Consider the following 20,931-nt stretch of genomic DNA (forward strand, 5'->3'; position numbering starts at 1 on the left):
GCCTTTTGCAGGGCCTCCAAAACTTTCCAAAGGTGGACCAGGTGATCATCCCAGCTGGAGCTAAAGACAGCTATATCGTCCAAATATGCTGCACTGAAAGCTTCCAGCCCTTGCAGGACTGTGTTCACCAACCTCTGAAAAGTGGCAGGTGCATTTTTCAAACCAAAAGGCATTACAGTAAACTGGTAATGTCCTCCAATGGTAGAAAATGCAGTCTTAGGTTTAGCATCTTCTGACAATTTGATCTGCCAATACCCTGCAGTCAAATCAAAAGTGCTTAGATACTTGGCAGATGCCAGTGTATCTATAAGCTCATCTGCCCTGGGTATAGGGTGAGCATCAGTTTTGGTTACCAAGTTGAGACCTCTATAGTCTACACAAAACCTCATTTCCTTCTTTCCATCTTTAGAATTGGGTTTTGGTACCAGTACCACAGGAGAAGCCCATGGACTGTCAGAGTGCTCAACCACTCCTAGTTCCAACATTTTCTGAACTTCTTGCTTTATGCAGTCCCTGACATGGTCAGGCTGCCTATAGATCTTACTTTTGACAGGTAAACTGTCTCCAGTATCTATAGTGTGCTCACCCCAAGAAGTGGTGCCTGGCACAGTAGAGAAGAGTTCTGAAAATTGTCCTAGGAGATTTATGCAATTATCTTTCTGCTCAGCAGTAAGACAATCAGCCAAAACTACACCTTCCACAAGAGCATCTTGTTCTGTGGAAGAGAAGAGATCAGGTAGAGGATCACTGTCTTCTTCCTGTCCCTCATCTGTTGCCATGAGCAGGGTGAGATCAGCCCTGTCATAGTAGGGTTTCAGGCGGTTGACATGGAGCACCCTAAGGGGACTCCTGGCAGTGCCTAAGTCAACCAAGTAGGTGACTTCCCCCTTCTTTTCAACAATTGTGTGGGGTCCACTCCATTTATCTTGGAGTGCTCTTGGGGCCACAGGCTCCAAGACCCACACTTTCTGCCCTGGTTGGTACTGAACCAAAACAGCCTTCTGATCATGCCATTGCTTCTGGAGCTCTTGGCTGGCCTGAAGGTTTTTACTGGCCTTTTTCATGTACTCAGCCATCCTTGATCTGAGGCCAAGTACATAGTCCACAATATCCTGCTTAGGAGCTTTTAAAGGTTGTTCCCAACCCTCCTTTACAAGTGTGAGTGGACCCCTAACAGGGTGTCCAAAAAGAAGTTCAAAGGGGCTGAAGCCCACTCCTTTCTGGGGTACCTCCCTGTAGGCAAAAAGGAGGCATGGTAGAAGGATATCCCATCTCCTGCGGAGTTTTTCAGGGAGTCCCATAATCATGCCTTTGAGAGTTTTATTAAATCTCTCCACCAGTCCATTTGTTTGTGGATGATAGGGTGTTGTGAACTTGTAAGTTACACCACACTCCTTCCACATGGCCTTTAAGTATGCAGACATGAAATTGCTTCCTCTGTCTGATACTACTTCCTTTGGGAAGCCCACCCTGGAAAATATTCCCAGGAGGGCCTTTGCCACTGCAGGAGCTGTAGTGGTCCTTAAAGGAATAGCTTCAGGATATCTTGTGGCATGGTCCACTACCACCAAGATAAACCTATTGCCTGAAGCAGTAGGAGGGTCAAGGGGGCCAACTATGTCAACCCCTACCCTTTCAAAGGGAACCCCAACCACAGGCAGTGGGATAAGGGGTGCCTTTGGAGTGCCACCTGTCTTGCCACTGGCTTGACAGGTTTCACAGGACTTACAAAATTCCTTTGTGTCCTCAGACATCCTAGGCCAATGAAACAATGGTACCAATCTGTCCCAAGTTTTCATTTGACCCAGGTGTCCAGCTAAGGGAATGTCATGTGCCAGTGTTAGGAGGAACTTTCTGTACTCCTGAGGAATCACTAAACTCCTGGCAGCTCCAGGTTTAGGATCCCTATGCTCAGTGTACAAGAGGTTGTCCTCCCAGTAAACTCTGTGAGAGTCACTGACATCCCCATTAGCCTGTTTGACAGCTTGCTGTCTGAGACCCTCTAATGTGGGACAGGTTTGCTGTGCCACACTCAGCTCCTCCCTGGCAGGCCCCCCTTCACCCAAAATCTCAGCAGTGTCTGCTTCCAGCTCCTCTGGTGTAGGTTCTGCACAGGGAGGGAATTCTTCTTCCTCAGAAGTTGAATCCACTGTAGAGGGAGGGATAGTAGGAAGTGGTTTGCTTCTACTAGCCCTAGCTTTAGGGAGCACTTGGTCCATTGTTCCAGGATCCAAGCTTCCCTGTCCTTTTTGCTTTTTGGCCTGAGCCCTTGTCAAAGCAAAAATATGCCCTGGGATGCCCAGCATTGCTGCATGGGCCTCCAACTCCACATCTGACCAAGCTGATGTCTCCAAATCATTCCCTAATAGACAGTCTACAGGTAAATCTGAAGCTACCACAACTTTCTTTGGACCAGTTACCCCCCCCCAGTTGAGATTTACAACAGCCATGGGGTGGCTTTGTGTTATGTTGTGAGCATCGGTTACTTGGTACTGGTGTCCAAGTATGTGTTGTCCAGGGTGCACCAGTTTCTCAATCACCATTGTGACACTGGCACCTGTGTCCCTGTAGGCCTGGACCTCAACACCATTTATTAGGGTTAGTTGCTTGTACTTCTCCAAGTTATGGGGGCAAGCAACCAAAGTGGCTAAATCAATAGCCCCTTCAGAGACTAAAGTAGCCTCTGTGGTCTCCCTAATCAGACCAACCCCAACTAAATTACCAAAAGTGAGCCCAGCTACTCCCTTGGATTGGCTATTAGTAGGTTTGCTCCCACCACCACTGCTATTAGTAGGGACACTAGGTGTAGCAGCAGGGGTTGTAGTGGTAGGAGGCTTGATGCTTTTCTTTGGACAACTGGGATCTGTTGTCCAATGGCCTTTTCCTTTACATAAATAGCACCATGGTTTCTTTTCTTTGTTCTGATTAAAGGAGGATTTGGACCCACCACCCCCACCAGAGTGTTTTTGTGGGCCTGATGAAGACTCATTTTTAGATTTGTCCCCACCCTTGTCAGAAGACTTACCATCCTTCTTTTTGTTGCCATCTTTGTCACCCCCTGTATGAACTTTTCTGTTCACTCTTGTTCTGACCCATTTGTCTGCCTTCTTTCCCAATTCTTGGGGAGAGGTCAGATCAGAGTCCACCAAGTACTGGTGCAACAAATCAGACACACAATTATTAAGAATATGCTCTCTCAGGATTAAGTTATACAGGCTGTCATAATCAGTAACTTTACTGCCATGTAACCACCCCTCCAAGGCCTTCACTGCCTGGTCAATGAAATCAACCCAGTCTTGTGAAGACTCCTTTTTGGTCTCTCTGAACTTTATCCTGTACTGTTCAGTGGTTAAGCCATAACCATCCAGGAGTGCATTCTTAAGAACTTGGAAATTATTAGCATCATTTTCTTTTACAGTAAGGAGCCTATCCCTACCTTTTCCACTAAATGATAGCCATAGGGTAGCAGCCCACTGCCTTTGAGGGACATCCTGTACAACACAGGCCCTCTCAAGTGCAACAAACCACTTGTTAATGTCATCCCCCTCCTTATAAGGGGGAACTATCTTGTGCAGATTCCTGGAATCATGCTCTTTTGCAGGATGACTATGGGGAATACTGCTGCTGCCACCATGGGTTTCTAAACCCAGTTTCTGTCTCTCCTTCTCTACTTCTAAAGTCTGTCTATCCAAATCCAGCTGTTGCTTCTTGAGCTTCACTTGTTCCACTCTCAATCTATTGAGCTCCCTTTCTAACAATCTGTCATCAGGGTGGGTGGGAGGGACATGTCTTGAAACAGAAGTATGATGAGAATGGACAGAAGGAGACCTGTCCCTTACAGAGGGCACCCTAACAGCTTGGCTAACAGAAACATCATTTCTACTGTGATGAGAATGAATGCTCTTGCTATGATGTGAGACAACACTATCTGTATGGTGTGACTCTACATCAGTACCAACTATGCTAGACTGTCTAGTAATGGGCAGGCTTGGAAGTTTCTTTCCTGAATCTTTTCCTGGGGGAGTCCCTGGATCAGATTGGGAACCATTAGCTACTTTTTCAACAGATGGGGCACTTTTAGCCTTATCTTGTTCTCTAAGCATGTTAAGTAACAATTCCAAGGAAGGATTCTTCCCTACACTCAAACTTCTTTCTACACAGAGACTCCTTGCTCCTTTCCAGCTAAGGTGGTCATATGCAAGTTTGGACAGATCAACATTGTGGCCTGTGCCAGACATTTTTAGAAAGAGTTAAAGTGATAGAAAAAGAGAAAAAAGTTTGTCAGAGCTTTTTAGAAAGACAGAAAAAAACTTTTTAAACTTTTTAGAACTTTTTGAAAGTTTAGAAGTACTTTTCAGCACTTTAGAAAAGAGTGAAAAGAGGAAATGCAAAACTTTTTAGTTGTGTGTACACACACTGAACTTGTTTTGTATATTTTTCTCTTATGAAAAGTACAATGACAAGAGTGGTAAGTAGTCTCAAAGCACTTATCCCACCGCTGCACAACCAATGTAGGAGGCTGGACTGGCTTGTAGTGAGTACCTAGGGGTACTTGCACCTTGCACCAGGCCCAGTTATCCCTTATTAGTGTATAGGGTGTCTAGCAGCATAGGCTGATAGATAATGGTAGCTTAGCAGAGCAGCTTAGGCTGAACTAGGAGACGTGTGAAGCTCCTACAGTACCACTTAGTGTCACATGCACAATATCATAAGAAAACACAATACACAGTTATACTAAAAATAAAGGTACTTTATTTTTATGACAATATGCCAAAGTATCTTAGAGTGTACCCTCAGTGAGAGGATAGGAAATATACACAAGATATATGTACACAATACCAAAAATATGCAGTATAGTCTTAGGAAACAGTGCAAACAATGTATAGTTACAATAGGATGCAATGGGGACACATAGGGATAGGGGCAACACAAACCATATACTCCAAAAGTGGAATGCGAACCACGAATGGACCCCAAACCTATGTGACCTTGTAGAGGGTCGCTGGGACTATTAGAAAATAGTGAGGGTTAGAAAAATAGCCCACCCCAAGACCCTGAAAAGTGAGTGCAAAGTGCACTAAAGTTCCCCCAAGGACAAAGAAGTCGTGATAGAGGAATAATGCAGGAAAGACACAAACCAGCAATGCAACAACAATGGATTTCCAGTCGAGGGTACCTGTGGAACAAGGGGACCAAGTCCAAAAGTCACAAGCAAGTCGGAGATGGGCAGATGCCCAGGAAATGCCAGCTGTGGGTGCAAAGAAGCTTCTACTGGTGAGAAGAAGCTGAGGTTTCTGCATTAACGAAAAGGGCTAGAGACTTCCCCTTTGGTGGACGGATCCCTCTCGCTGTGGAGAGTCGTGCAGAAGTGTTTTGCAGCCGAAAGAACGCCAACAAGCCTTGCTAGCTGCAAATCGTGCGGTTAGCGTTTTTGGATGCTGCTGTGGCCCAGGAGGGACCAGGAGGTCGCAAATTGGACCAGGAGGTAGAGGGGACATCGAGCAAGACAAGGAGCCCTCTTAGCAGCAGGTAGCATCTGGAGAAGTGCCAGAAACAGGCACTACAAGGATGCGTGAAACAGTGCTCACCCGAAGTCGCACAAAGGAGTCCCACGTCGCCAGAGACCAACTTAGAAAGTCGTGCAATGCAGGTTAGAGTGCCGTGGACCCAGACTTGGCTGTGCAAAAAGGATTTCCGCCGGAAGTGCACAGGGGCCGGAGTAGCTGCAAAAGTCGCGGTTCCCAGCAATGCAGTCTGGCGTGGGGAGGCAAGGACTTACCTCCACCAAACTTGGACTGAAGAGTCACTGGACTATGGGGGTCACTTGGACACAGTTGCTGGATTCGAGGGACCTCGCTCGTCGTGCTGAGAGGAGACCCAAGGGACTGGTGATGCAGTTCTTTGGTGCCTGCGGTTGCAGGGGGACGATTCCGTCGACCCACGGGAGATTTCTTCGGAGCTTCTAGTGCAGAGAGGAGGCAGACTACCCCCACAGCATGCACCACCAGGAAAACAGTCGAGAAGGCGGCAGGATCAGCGTTACAGAGTTGCAGTAGTCGTCTTTGCTACTATGTTGCAGTTTTGCAGGCTTCCAGCGCGGTCAGCAGTCGATTCCTTGGCAGAAGGTGAAGAGAGAGATGCAGAGGAACTCGAATGAGCTCTTGCATTCGTTATCTAAAGTTTCCCCAGAGACAGAGACCCTAAATAGCCAGAAAAGAGGGTTTGGCTACCTAGGAGACAGGATAGGCTAGCAACACCTGAAGGAGCCTATCAGAAGGAGTCTCTGACGTCACCTGGTGGCACTGGCCACTCAGAGCAGTCCAGTGTGCTAGCAGCACCTCTGTTTCCAAGATGGCAGAGGTCTGGAGCACACTGGAGGAGCTCTGGACACCTCCCAGGGGAGGTGCAGGTCAGGGGAGTGGTCACTCCCCTTTCCTTTGTCCAGTTTCGCGCCAGAGCAGGGCTAAGGGGTCCCTGAACCGGTGTAGACTGGCTTATGCAGAATTGGGCACATCTGTGCCCAAGAAAGCATTTCCAGAGGCTGGGGGAGGCTACTCCTCCCCTGCCTTCACACCATTTTCCAAAGGGAGAGGGTGTAACACCCTCTCTCAGAGGAAGTCCTTTGTTCTGCCATCCTGGGCCAGGCCTGGCTGGACCCCAGGAGGGCAGCTGCCTGTCTGAGGGGTTGGCAGCAGCAGCAGCTGCAGAGAAACCCCAGGAAGGGCAGTCTGGCAGTACCAGGGTCTGTGCTACAGACCACTGGGATCATGGAATTGTACCAACAATGCCAGGATGGCATAGAGGGGGCAATTCCATGATCATAGACATGTTACATGGCCATATTCGGAGTTACCATGGTGAAGCTACATATAGGTAGTGACCTATATGTAGTGCACGCGTGTAATGGTGTCCCCGCACTCACAAAGTCCGGGGAATTGGCCCTGAACAATGTGGGGGCACCTTGGCTAGTGCCAGGGTGCCCTCACACTAAGTAACTTAGCACCCAACCTTTACCAGGTAAAGGTTAGACATATAGGTGACTTATAAGTTACTTAAGTGCAGTGTAAAATGGCTGTGAAATAACGTGGACGTTATTTCACTCAGGCTGCAGTGGCAGGCCTGTGTAAGAATTGTCAGAGCTCCCTATGGGTGGCAAAAGAAATGCTGCAGCCCATAGGGATCTCCTGGAACCCCAATACCCTGGGTACCTCAGTACCATATACTAGGGAATTATAAGGGTGTTCCAGTAAGCCAATGTAAATTGGTAAAATTGGTCACTAGCCTGTTAGTGACAATTTGAAACAAATGAGAGAGCATAACCACTGAGGTTCTGATTAGCAGAGCCTCAGTGAGACAGTTAGTCACTACACAGGTAACACATTCAGGCACACTTATGAGCACTGGGGCCCTGGGTGACAGGGTCCCAGTGACACATACAACTAAAACAACATATATACAGTGAAAAATGGGGGTAACATGCCAGGCAAGATGGTATTTTCCTACACCATGTTGTTAGTTGTGGGGGAGGAGTCCACTGTACCGCGATGTTGTGTCTGGAGACCACGGAACGCACCTTCCCCCGTAGGTCGTTCCACCTCTTCCTGATGTCCTCCCGATTTCTTGGGTGCTGTCCCACTGCGTTGACCCTGTCAACTATTCTTCGCCATAGCTCCATCTTCCTAGCTATGGAGGTGTGCTGCACCTGTGATCCAAATAGCTGTGGCTCTACCCGGACGATTTCCTCCACCATGACCCTGAGCTCCTCCTCGGAGAACTTGGGGTGTCTTTGCCGTGCCATGGGGTGGCGTAGGTGATGTGTGGGGTGGTGTATGTGGTGATAACTGTGGTGATATGTCGTGGGGTGTGGTGTTTTGTGCGTGGAAGTAGTGTGGGTGATGGTGTTGAGTGCCTGTGGCTTCTAGTTTGTGGATGGTGGTGTCTCTCTCTGGCCTTCTTTCTGAATTTTTGGTCGTAGGGGTTTGTGGGTGATGTGGGTGTGTGTTTTATATAGTATTGGGTGTGTGGGAGTGGTGTGTGTATGTGTATCAGGTGTGTGTATTTCGAATTGTCCAATGTGGCTGTGTTTTGTAAGGGTGTGTGTATATAGAGCGCAGCGGTGTGCACCGCCAATGGAATATCGCGATTGAAAGACCGCCGCATGGATTCGTGTGTCGTGATAGAATGGGCGTATTTCTGTTGGCGTGACGGTGTCGGTTTTGTTTTCACCAGTTTATCACTGACCTTTGGTGTGGCGGACTTGTGTGGTTGTCTGAATTTTGTCGGATTTCGGGATGTTGGTCATAATAGCTGTGGTGGAATTCCGCAGCCGCGGCGGTGTGTTGGCGGTCTTCTGCACGGCGGTAAGCGGCTTTTACCCCCAATGTTGTAATGACCCCCTAAATTGCTTCACACATTCATTGCAATGGTATGGTTTTTCCACAGTGTGTGTTTAATAATGTCTCTCAAGGTGTGATAACTGACTAAAGCGCTTCCCACATTCACTGCATCTGAATGGCTTTTCTCCTGTGTGTGTTTGCTGGTGCTCTTTAAGGAGTGCTAAATGACTAAAGCTTTGCACACATTCAGTGCAATAGAATAGTTTTTCTCCTGTGTGTTTGCTGTTCGTGCTTTTGTAGCGATGACAAGCTAAAGTTGTCCCTGCCTGTGTATGATTCTTCTTTCTTGGTTAGTGTCTCTTGGTCGTTGATATGTTTGTCCACTTCCCATGACTCTGTTTCCTGAAGGGCCAACATGGTTAATAAAGCACTTGTATTATTCTCACATTTCCTGAGTGTGTTGGAATTTAGGACATTTGATTTCCAATTTATAAGTCAGTTGTCGCATTCAACATATGCCCGGCATCTTTTTGAGTGATTGTTCCTTTTGACTGGACAACAGTTTTTGACGATTGCGGGTAAAGATTATTTTTCCTTCTGGTCAGTACAAGGTAATATATTGTAGATAACAGAACTCTTTTTCCTTTATCCTTCAGTTGTTTGTCTCCACTCCATTGTGCTATTCTCTTGTTGCTGCAGTTGGCCCAGAAAGAGTTTACAATACAGCTAGAGCACTGAATGATTATTCTTTATCATTTTATGAGTCGGAGCTCTGTGGTAACCACACCATACTGATCCCACGATCAAAGCTGGTGTTGGACACTGGTTTATACAGGAGGTGGTTTGTCTTAATTTTGTAGGAGTCACTTCTTAGTCCTGAGGTGTAGAGGTGCACAACTCAGACTCTTACGTTCAATGAATAGCTCTTGACTGCTTCTTCCAGGATCTGCCAGTTTATGTTCAGGTTCCTATCTTGCTGACTGCACTGATGTTTTCCTGTAGACTGGTCCTAGTTATTTCTGACAGTTGTCTTGTAGAGTTAAAGTATCTTCATTATTCATCATCATTTTGTGCATTCAAGACATTTTTCCTGTTGTATGGAAAGAGATTTAAAATTACAAAAGACAATTGTTACGGAATATGAATGCACAATACTTATCTGGTTGTAAACGTCATTGCTCTTTTACCACCTTTGAAACCTTGCAAGGTATATTTCACCATACACGGATATTTACCTAAAAGTTAGGTTGAACACATCCCATGTTATGTACTTCAGAAAAGAAGGCGATTTATCAGTCTCCATTGAGTAACTTTGTAAATAAAGGGCGGTCATACAGCATCACGTGCTACAGGTACAGCGAAAATAGATGCATGTGAACAAGATTTCATTAAAGAACAGATTGTGGAAAAGGAGGGATCAGGATGTGCTGCTGTTTCGTCAGCTTCAGGAAGTATCTACCAAAGGTAACTTCTCCATTACTATATAACAAAGTTAACTGAATTCAACTTCTGTACTTTCCTGTGACTTTGAATCGGCTCAAGGGCCAACACGTCTTTACCCTGCTGTTCTTTAAATAATCTCGGACACTTTCTGAGCACCCATAGGGTTGGTTCAAGCAATTCTAGTTTCTTCTAATTTGAAAGACTGGAGCATTATTGTGTGAAGAGGTAGATTTTTTATTGCTGTTAACATCTGTCCATCTCCCTAAATCTAGCGCAACTTGCAGGGCCTGGTTCTGGCCTGCACATGATATGTAGAGAAGAGATTATTTAACTCTAGCTAAAGTAGTTAAAGTTCAGACCTCCTTGAAATTCAAGATGCAGCTCTTTCCAGTGCAGGGTTCTCTGTAAAACAGAGTGAGGAGTTCATTGTAATGTCCCGCTTTCACATTATGCTCAGAGATAAGGCAAACAAACTTTGATTTATATTGTAATATTCAACCATATCAGTCATTTAGTCCTTATTATGGAGACTCTATGACAACTAATAATTTACCAGATAAATAACCACAGCTAACAGATGTGTGCATATTATTCGTTATTCTTCAATTTTCTGACTTTCCAGGGTACCTGACGTAGTGGTGTCCGTTTGGTGCGTAAGAAGCTACTTTGTAGCCAGATGGGGTTCTGCTAGATTGGGAGGGGGTGCACAGGAAGGAGGTCCTGAGAGAGCAACACACTTCCTAGTGTTCTGTTCATTTGAGTTAGCTCACGCTTTCGTGAAGAGATGGCAGTCAGTTAATTTAGATAGTCAGTAGAGCAAGCAATGTGCTGTTGACTCACTTTGAACAAGGCATCCATGTGCGAGGATCTTGGCTGGGGAAGGTTACCCATGAGATTCCAAGAAAGAAACTGGAGTGAGTTGGCAAACGCCAAACATTCAAAACCGGAAAGCATTTTACAGGACGTTGTCATGTGCTTTATATGTTTTTCCATTTTTGTGGCCTGTATTTTATTAATTTACACATTAATTCATAAATTCATTTTTTGTTTTTCATTTACAAGTATAACATGTATTATGTTGATACTGCACCAAAAACTCGTTCATATCATATATACTAGTGATTTAGATATATACTAAGTGGAATTAGGAGTGCAACAGAATTCATATGCTAATTTTTGAATTTTACATCACAAATCACAAGGTCTGCCTCCTTCCAAGATAAGGTGCAAGGTCTATTTACCCTCGTTGTACAGGCATTTCATCAAAGAGGACATCTTGTGATTTCCGGGAAGAATAAAGCATGTGATGTAGACATCTCAGCCCTGAAGACCATGGACTCCTAGCTCAGCTTGAGTCTATCTGTTAGGTCACAGAGTACGGAATACCAAAAACAGCCACAAAGTGTCCTTGTGTCTGAAGCCACGCACAGTATCAGATTGAGAAAATATCTTGTAAAGTATGAGTGTCAGGGCTTCTGAGAATCTCATGAAGGCACTATCAATGCTGAATAGGTTTAACTGCAGAAAGAACCGACGATGGGCTGAATGCTGAACAATGTCAAAATGTGTCCCAAATCACAGATCTGGGCCTAAATCCATTGTTTTGGGTCAAGATGTATTTGCATATGGCTGGTGTAGGAAAGCGCCTCTTTTGAAATAATCACCCCCTCCCCCCCTCGCACACACACACTTTTTGCCTGGTTTCTGGTGCAATTTTGACTAAAAGTGCACTGAGTCCCTGCTAAACAGGTCCCCATCACCAGATCTCTTTCCCTAAAACTGAGCAGTTTTTCCCAATTGGCAAACCTTTAGCTGCCACTAAAAGACCCTAGTAAAGAGTATCTCTGGTACCTAGGGCACGGGGTACTAAAGTAACTAAAGAAAGGCCCCTGACAGCTGTAGCACATATTGTGCCACCCTCAGGGACCCCCTCCAGTGCTGCTTTTACAGGCTGCATGTCTTGGTGCAAAACCAAATTGAAAACATGATAAGAGGAAAGGTACAAGGTCCAACACTGCCCCTCTGCTTTAAAATACCTGTGGTTGTTTTGTAGGGTGGGACACCAACTGAGGTAGGACCAATATTCCTAAAAAATGAAGACCTGAAGCAGTAGGTTAGTCCACCCCTTAGGTAAATAAAGAGAACAACCTTTTTTAATGCTGAAGTGGTGATTTTTTTAAAAGCAGTTAACATTTCTCATCTGTTGGGTAAATGCAACAATATTGATCCAAAATCCTTTATACAGAAGGTTTCATTAAGCAGCTGACATGTGTCGCCCCTTACATGGCTGTAAGCCTGGGGCTTTCTCAAGGCTGTAGAAGGTAGAAGACATAGCTGTTATTATTTACACCTATGGAGATTGAAATTTTGAAGAAGTGATACCACCCCCTAGTTGTGATAATATGCAGAAAGGAGAGTGATTTCCCAAAGGAACTGGATGCTGATAGCCCATAGGCAACCAGCAAAGTGGGGCCGGCAGTTTGATGATAGGAAAACTGTCCCAGTGCTCCTTCATGGTCCAAGGACACACCCGTGCGAATTAGTGACCAAGAGATGATGAAAAATGATGCGAAGGTGAACCAAGTGTGATCAGATAAACATTCAAAGTCATGAATACGAGCAGTGCTGGCAGTTTTTATGATATAAATAGAGGAAAGGTTATAACTTATTACCTCTGTTTCTGATAGTTAAAGGGTGCTAAGGACAGGGAAGAAAAAGAGAGAGTATGGGGGAAATACCTCTTATTAATAGTCCGTAGCAATTGATCCTGTTATGTTATCCAAAACTTTTTACAACCAGTTATTCCAAACACCACATGTCCAAATAGAGTGAAGATTCAAATTCATCCTAAACAAATGAAAGAACTAACAATTATACTACATACTTGTATGGAAAGAGGTCAAGCTGGATAACTGACTATAAATCTAATTTTGTTTAATTCATTTAATGATGATCACAGAGAGACTGAAGTACTATTAGTAAGAAACATCTCACTATGCACAGATTTCCAAAGCCAAGTACTGCTAGTTACCACACAAGGGAAAGAAATGCTCCCATCGTTTGCTAGGTGCTCCCCGAAACAGAATACAAGACACAGAAGGTGTCGCGGGAATGCCTTCTTGTCTAGAGCGCAAGTTCTAGCGAGATATTTGCTGGAAGAGATTGGTCACTAAAAATGAGCGAGCGGGCATTACTTTGTTCAAAGTATTCTATAAACCGGGTGAAGGAAACATTGGATCCCAGTGAGGGACTACGGAATGCATTTACTGTGAGGAGCACAATTCTAAAATGGGTCGGTTCTAGAGGAACATACAATTGCAAAAATTAATCACAGGGCTGGTAAAAAAGCACTCACCGCTCGTTAGTAGCAGTCCTAAAATCACCTCTGTTGGACTTTTGCTTATGCAGGGTCATCCTGAATCTTTTTGCCTCCTGCCTCCTATTTTTTTCTGACCTGTCGCTGTTGGCTTTTGAACTCTGAGCACTTTCCCACTGCTAACCAGTGCTAAAGTGCATATGCTCTCCGTGTAAATTGTATGTAATTGGTTTATCCATGATTGGCCTATTTGATTTACTAGTAAGTCCCTAGTAAGGTGCACTAGAGGTGCCAGGGCCTGTAAATCAAATGCTACTAGTGGGCCTGCAGCACTGGTTGTGCCACCCACATAAGTAGCTCTGTAATCATGTCTCAGACCTGCCACTGCAGTGTCTGTGTGTGTATTTTTACACTGCTGTGTGTCTGAGGCCTTGCCTGGGCAAGGCAGGATTTCACAAGTAGGTGTGAGTCCCCTTTGAATTGAAGAAAGGTGACTTCAAAGACTAAAATGGGTATAAGAAGGGCACCCAAATCTACAGACTTTAGAAACACTTCTGGAACCAAGAGGAACCTCTGCCTGGAGAAGAGCTGATAGCTGAGGAAGAAGTGCTGCCCTGCCTGTGACTGTGCTTTGTGGAGCTTTCCTGCAGTGCTGCTTCTGCCAGAGTAAGAGGGCAAAGACTGGACTTTGTGTGCCTTCCATCTTGTGAAGAAATCTCCAAGGGCTTGAGTTAGAGCTTGCCTCCTGTTGTTTGAAGTCTCAGGGATAGCAAAGACTTCTCTCTGCTAGCACCTGGAGTCTCTGGAGAGACTCCTGCCCCGACAAGTGGTGCCCTATCCAGTCCCTGGGCCCTTGAAAGGAAAGCTGGTGGAATCCAAGGAAATCGACTTCGGACGACTTCGGACCGACGCCGCTGCTGAATCCGGTAACGCCGCCTGCACCTGACGCCGTGACATTCGCTGGAACGCGATGCGCTTCGCAGGCCCAACGCCGCAGCAGCTCCGCTGAAGTCCGCGACTCCGTGGAAGTCGCCGCACCATGTCGTGACCGACACCGCTCGAAGTGCACGGATTCAACGTTTTGCACAGACGCCGCGATCCCCGACTTCGCGCATCGGCTGTTTTCACTCTTCACCAAAGGTACTGTACTTGGGGGTCTACACGACTCCGTGTCCGGAGCCGCTAGTGTTGGCTTGTTGGGAACGACTCCGTCACGACGCCGTATTAACATCTCATCGATTTTGTTTCTAAGCGCTATCTTTGAGTTTATTCTCTAAAAATTCATAACTTGACTTGTGTATGTCGGATTTTTGTTGTTTTGGTCTTGTTTTGTTTAGATAAATATTTCCTATTTTTCTAAACCGGTGTTGTGTGATTTTGTAGTGTTTTCATTAAGTTACTGTGTGTGTTGGTACAAATACTTTACACCTAGCACTCTGAGGTTAAGCCTACTGCTCTGCCAAGCTACCAAGGGGGTAAGCAGGGGTTAGCTGAGGGTGATTCTCTTTTACCCTGACTAGAGTGAGGGTCCTTGCTTGAACAGGGGGTAACCTGACTGTCAACCAAAGACCCCATTTCTAACAAACTCAATTAATCATTGGAACTTGGAGCCAGATGTAGGTACAAAAAAATTAGCGACTCGCAATTTGCGAGCATGTGTGACTCGCAAATTGCGTGTAGCTAATAGGAATGCAGGTACAATTTCCGGGGACAAATTGCGACTCGCACCCGGAGTCGCAACGCAGATAGCGAGTCCGCTGTCTGCGAGGTCGCTTTTTGCGACCGCGCAAAAAACGGACACGCAATTTGCGAGTGGGTGTCGCAAATTGCGAGTATCATGTAAATTGATTGCAGGTGCTACAGAACACTCCAGAAACCACTCCAGAACTCTCTGGAAACACTTCCTGGCACATGATGATGACATCACAGCCAGGAAATTTACTAATACACCTGGGAGGAAGGAGGACCACACCCTTTTTAACAGCAGAACTGCAAACAGAGCTGCAGCAACAATGGCAGACACTCCCAGAAAGAGGAAATTACAATTTTCTGAGAAGGAGCTGGAGGTGCTGACAGAGGAATGCTGTCAGCACTATGATGAACTTTTTGGGAAGGCAGCCCTCAATGTGCCAGACTCAACTAAAAAACAACTCTGGCTGGATATTCAGGAAAAGGTGAACTCCCTGGGGGTCAGCCACAGGAGTGTGGATGAGATCAAGAAGAGGTGGTATGACCTCCGCTCCCGGACCAAGGAGAGGGTGGCAGAAAGGCTCCGGGAGATGAGAGGCACAGGAGGGGGACCATCATCCGTACCACCACCCACACCCCTGTAGGAAAGGGTGGAGGAGACCCTGGAGCAGGAGGCAGTTACAGGATTCGGAGATCTGGACACCTCTGAGCCCACAACATCAACCGGTGAGTACCATGTGATATGCCTGTACCCCCATCAATGCCATACCCACACCCACCATGTACACAGGGGCATGCACAACCAAGATAGCTCCATTTCAGGGTAGCAAACACCAGAATGATGCATTATGGGCAATGTAGTCAAGTAGGCAGTCAATAGGCAAATGTTTATTAGGAAGTGTGCAACAGATAGTAGACACTGACAGTCTGTTCCCCATGTCCCACAGGTCTCTCACAAGACACCACCACCAGCCACAGCAGCCAGGTGCCAACAGTCAACCAGCCCCATGAGGAAAGCACAGGAGCTGCCAACACTCCCACCTGCACCACCAACACCATCCTCTTGATGACTACACCTGCTGCAACAGTGGTTCCGGAGGCTGCACCAGCAACAGCCAGGAGTGCCATGGTACATGTCACAGGGCATCCACCGCTGTGCAGGCGACGCAGATTGAGGAGAGCAGGGCTGCAGGCTGAGTCTGGGTGTCCATCCACCACCATGACCGAGGCACAACTGCTACGTGGTCAGCGCCTGCAGAACCAAATGTTAGGGAGGATTAGTGGGGTTCTGCACCGCTTTGTAAGGAGCAATGAGAACAGCATGCAGCAGCTCCATGCACAATTGGACGTCATAGGAAACAACACTGGCGACCTACCCCTGTCTATGCGGGAACTGGTGGCTGGACTGCTGTCACAGAGCGAGGGTGGGCGGCGCAGGGACCGCCAGCTGCTCCAGAGGCTGGACAGGATGGCCTCATCAATTGGCAGACTGGCAGTCAACACCACTGGGCTGTCAAGAAGGACAGTCGGCCTCCAAGTGGAAATGGGCCACTTTGCTGGTGATGTGGCAAGAGGCCTGGGCCGGATCACCCATGTGATCGATCTAATGGAGGCACGTCATGTGTCCAGGGGTACAGGGGACACCCCCCAGGACAGCGAAGAGGGCTCCACTGTGAGCAGTGTCTCTGCTGGTGACACCAGGGTGCTCTGGAGTGGGAGTACCAGGCAGAGCACTGCAGAACAACCTGGGACCAGCCAGGCTGGCAGAGGCCGCCCTAGGTCATAGACTAAACCCTGTCCCTGATGTTGGCGCACATGACGGCAATGTGCCCCTTGCATGGTTGGCTTTCTGAACTCCCTGAACAGTTTGTCATTGTAAATAGTTCAATTTCTGCACATATTAAATAGTTTTTTTGTTCCACTTAACAAATGGAGTTTTTGGTCAATAGGTGAGTATGGTTGAAGTTGACACGTACCTTCCAAAGTATTGTGTTGCGATGTGTTCCTGTCTCAGTCTGCCTTGATTTGCGATGCTCCTATCCCCATGATGGCGATGTGGTTGCTCCTGCTCTTCATCCTCAGAATCTGGGTCTGCAGGGGTGAGAGGTAGCCCACGTCGGGTGGCAATATTGTGCAGGATAGCGCATGCGACAACAATTTTGAATGCTATAATGGGGGTATACTGGAGGGCACCTCCACTTCGGTGGAGGCATCTGAACCGTGCTTTCAGCAATCCGAAGGTGCGTTCAGTCAGGTTCCTGGTCCTCTTATGTGAACTGTAGTATCGTCTCTCACATTCATTGCTGGGTGTTAAGTACGGAGTCATTATCCATGGCCGTAGTGCATATGCACTGTCACCTGTTGGGCACAAACAGTACACTGTTAGAAAGTCCTGGTTGGTGTGCACATTAATCTGTGTGTATGTCTACAAGGTGTATGCAGCTCTACCTAGGAGGTATCCGTCTCCAAACTCCCCACGTTCCAGGCGTTGGTGTATCCCACTGTACCTAAAAATGTAGGAGTCATGAGTACTGCCTGGAAATTTTGCAACAATGTCAGTGATTACATAATGGGCGTCACAAACAACCTGAATATTGAGTGAGTGGGTACACTTTCTGTTGCGGAACAGATATTCCAGGTTTGCAGGGGGGCATATTTGAATATGTGTCCCATCTACAACCCTATGACATGGGGAAAGTTGGCAATCCGGTAAAAGTCCAACTTGGTGCCGTTAATTTCTGCCTCATTCCTGGGTAGGTATATGAAGTGAGACATGTGTGTGAGTATGGCATCTAGGAATGCCTTGAGGAACCTTGATAGTGCACTTTGGGATACCCCACCTGCCACAGCAATGACCACCTGATAGCTCCCCGAGGCCAAGAGGAGCAGTGAGCATAGCACTTGCACATGCGTAGGGATGGCGCAGCCGCGCAGAGTCTGGCGTTCTAGCTGTGGTTTGAGTAAATCAATTAATTCAAGTATAGCTGCCCTGCTAAGTCGGTATTTGTCGTAGATCTCTTCCTCAGTTTGCTGAAAAATAGTCTGCCTTGTTCTGTAAATCTTCTCCTGTCTCTGGCTCCTCCTCCTCCTCTGCTGGGCTGCGTGGACTCTCCTCCTCACTGCTATCAGGTATATCTCCGCCATCTTGAGTAACCCAGATGCCTTCTGGCTCTCCTTTTATACTTTGGTAATGATTACCACCTGCTCTGAGTTAGTGGTAAATGGGATATGCAAACTGGGCTTTTTGCGACTAGTCGCAATTTGCGAGTTGCCATTGCATATGGTTTGCGACTCGCAAATTGCGACTTCCTATTTGCGGGTCGCAAAATGGGGTCGCACATTTTGCGAGTCGGTAACGGCTCGCATCGCTTTTTGCGATTCGGAAATGGGGTTTTTGCATCCCATTTCCGATTTTGCGCAGTCGCAAATAGCGATTCGGGCCATTTGCGACTCGCAAACCTTTGCTACATCTGGCCCTTAATCCCAGGTCAGTCAGCGTCTGCTTGGGGAGTGAAAAATTTGCTAGCATTTGCGCCAAGAATTTTCAATTCTATGAAGGACACAGAGGCGAGGATTATGCTTCTCTCTCTTTACTATTCAAAATTTCAGTAGCCAATCGAAACACGTAAAAAACATACACTACATTTCCCAAAAGTCATTGCACAAAATGTCCACCAATCAACAGCTCTTTGACCATATTAGAGTCCATAAACTTTCTGGAACCTCCTCTTTCTTTGCTTCACGCACTGCGTATTAAGCACTCATAACCAAGAACTTGAAAGAACGCCCAGGAAAAAAACAGCTGATCGAAGACAAACATTCATCCAGCAAGAACGTCCGAGCCAAATGCACCGTGCAACAACTCCCTGCTATTCTGCTTTTTGCTCCGATCTTAGGCAGAAAAGAAAAAATAATAATAATAATAGCATGCTCATCTATACAACAGCTGTATAATTCGGGCAGGGACATTAAAACATATCCCAATAGAAACTGCAATTAACATATTGCTGCCCAAAACAACCACAATCCTTGGGAGGGATTATCCTCGCCTCCGTGTCCTTAATAGAATTGAAAATTCTTGGCACGATTGCTAGCAACTTTTTCATTCTATGGCCGGACCGGAGGCTCAGATTATGCTAGTTCAAAGCTGTCTGAAACACTCTAGATGCTAAATCACCAACTGGTTTGTAATAAAACTGTTTGAAAGTGTAATCCGAGGACCAATCAGCTGATTTCATAATATCCAGCACCGACAGACCCAAACCTACAGATTTGGAAGACATTGCGCCCCGAATAGAGTGCGCTCCAAATAAATGCGGATCAATACCAGCTTCAACCATTACAAAACGCAACCGTCTGGCAATGGTAGCCGTAGAGACAGGTTTAAAAGGTTTAGAAAGTGAAATCAACAATTGGCCCGTCAGACTCTGCCTGATCTAGTACATTGTTCATATTCTTTCAAACAAGCAATAACACACAACTTTTTAGAAAATGGAAAAGCAAAGTATTCGATACTGGTGGACATTGTTTTAGTTCTTCTAGATATAGAAAAAGAAACACCCGCAAGTGTAAAAACTCTACCTGCAAGATCCAAGGCCATCACATTTGAAGATCATCGACAAGCCGCTAGGCGTAGCAGCATGGCTAACTTTGCTGATAACTGTTTCCTAGATAGATCAGAGTTATCAGGCCATATCTCAAACAAATAGAGAACCAAGTTCACATCCCAAAGGAACGTATACCTGGAAGAAGGGGGGTTGGAAACCCTCACACCCTTTAAAAGCTTAATCACTATCGGATACATACCTACTGGAACTCCATCCACCTTGACATGGCCTGCAGAAATGGCTGAACAAAAATTATTTACCGACCTGTACGACAATCCTTCGTCAAGTTTCTGCGATACAAAGATTCACAATTTGGGCAAGCTCGGCTGCCACGGGATCCAAATGCCGTTCCAGGCACCAACTCCTTCAGATTCCCCAAGCGGAGAGATACCTCTTCCTAGTAGAGGGTGCCCAAGCCCCACTGATAAACCTCTGAGCCGATCGCGAAATGCCTGGCAAGTGCCACTGTTGCCTGAAAGCCTCCAAGCCATCAGCTGCAACTGTCTCTCCAGAACCAGAGGGTGTTTCTCGCCTTGCGGACCCAGAAGCATGTCCGGCGACCAAGGAAGAACTAGAGGAGAGGTGCACGCCAGCTCCAACAGCAACGGGAACCACGGCTGCTCTCTCCAGGGAGGAGTGATCAATATCACCTCTGCTTTCTGCCGTTTGATCTAAGTCGCCACCCTTGGGATCATGGCGAATGGAGGAAATGCAAAATTGAGGGACCCTTCCCAATCCTGAAGGAAAGCGTCCATTGCTCTCGCCAACGGATCCGGTCTCCAACTGAAAAACTCTTGTAACTGCTTTTACAGATCTATGCTGCATTCCATGCGTCAACTTGGGTCAACCACCAGTTGAGCCATCCTACGCGTCAGCTTGGGTCAACTACCAGTTGAGCTCCGAACGAACCTTCTTGGGAAGAACCAGAAGCGATCTGACAGAATCTATCAGAAAACCTAAGCATTCTACAGTCTTGGAAGGCACCAGGATCAACCTCTTGTCGTTTATGACGAAACCCAGGTCCTGAAGAAGGGCTATGGTTTTGAGCTTGTGCTGCCTCAGCAACTCTTGGGTTTGCGCCATGATCAGAATATCGTCTAGGTAAACGATCAAGCGAATTCCTTTCTCCCATAGAAAAGCCACTACCAGCTTGAGCAGCTTGGTAAAACACCAAGGCGCGAGGAGAGCCCGAAGAGAAGGACCGAATTCTCCATCCAAGAGTCCCTCCACCTGAACTGGAGGAAACATCTGTGAGGATGCCAGATGGGAATCGTCAAATTGGCATCTTTGAGGTCCAGACGCATCAGCCAGTCTTCCGACTGAAGGAGGTCTGGTAAAAGATGAAGACCCTCCATTTTGAAATGCTAGTAAATGATAAAAGCGTTGAATTCTTGAAGATTTAAGACCAAACGGTGACCTCCTCCTCTTTCTGTACTAGAAAAATATTGCTGCAGAACCCTGAAGGCTGGGGTTCGCAAAAAGCAATGGCTCTCTTCTGGAGCAACTCCCGAATCTCGGAGTCTATAACGCAGGCGTCTTG

This window comes from Pleurodeles waltl, chromosome 4_1 (genome assembly GCF_031143425.1).
Source record: "Pleurodeles waltl isolate 20211129_DDA chromosome 4_1, aPleWal1.hap1.20221129, whole genome shotgun sequence".
Classification (NCBI taxonomy): domain Eukaryota; kingdom Metazoa; phylum Chordata; class Amphibia; order Caudata; family Salamandridae; genus Pleurodeles; species Pleurodeles waltl.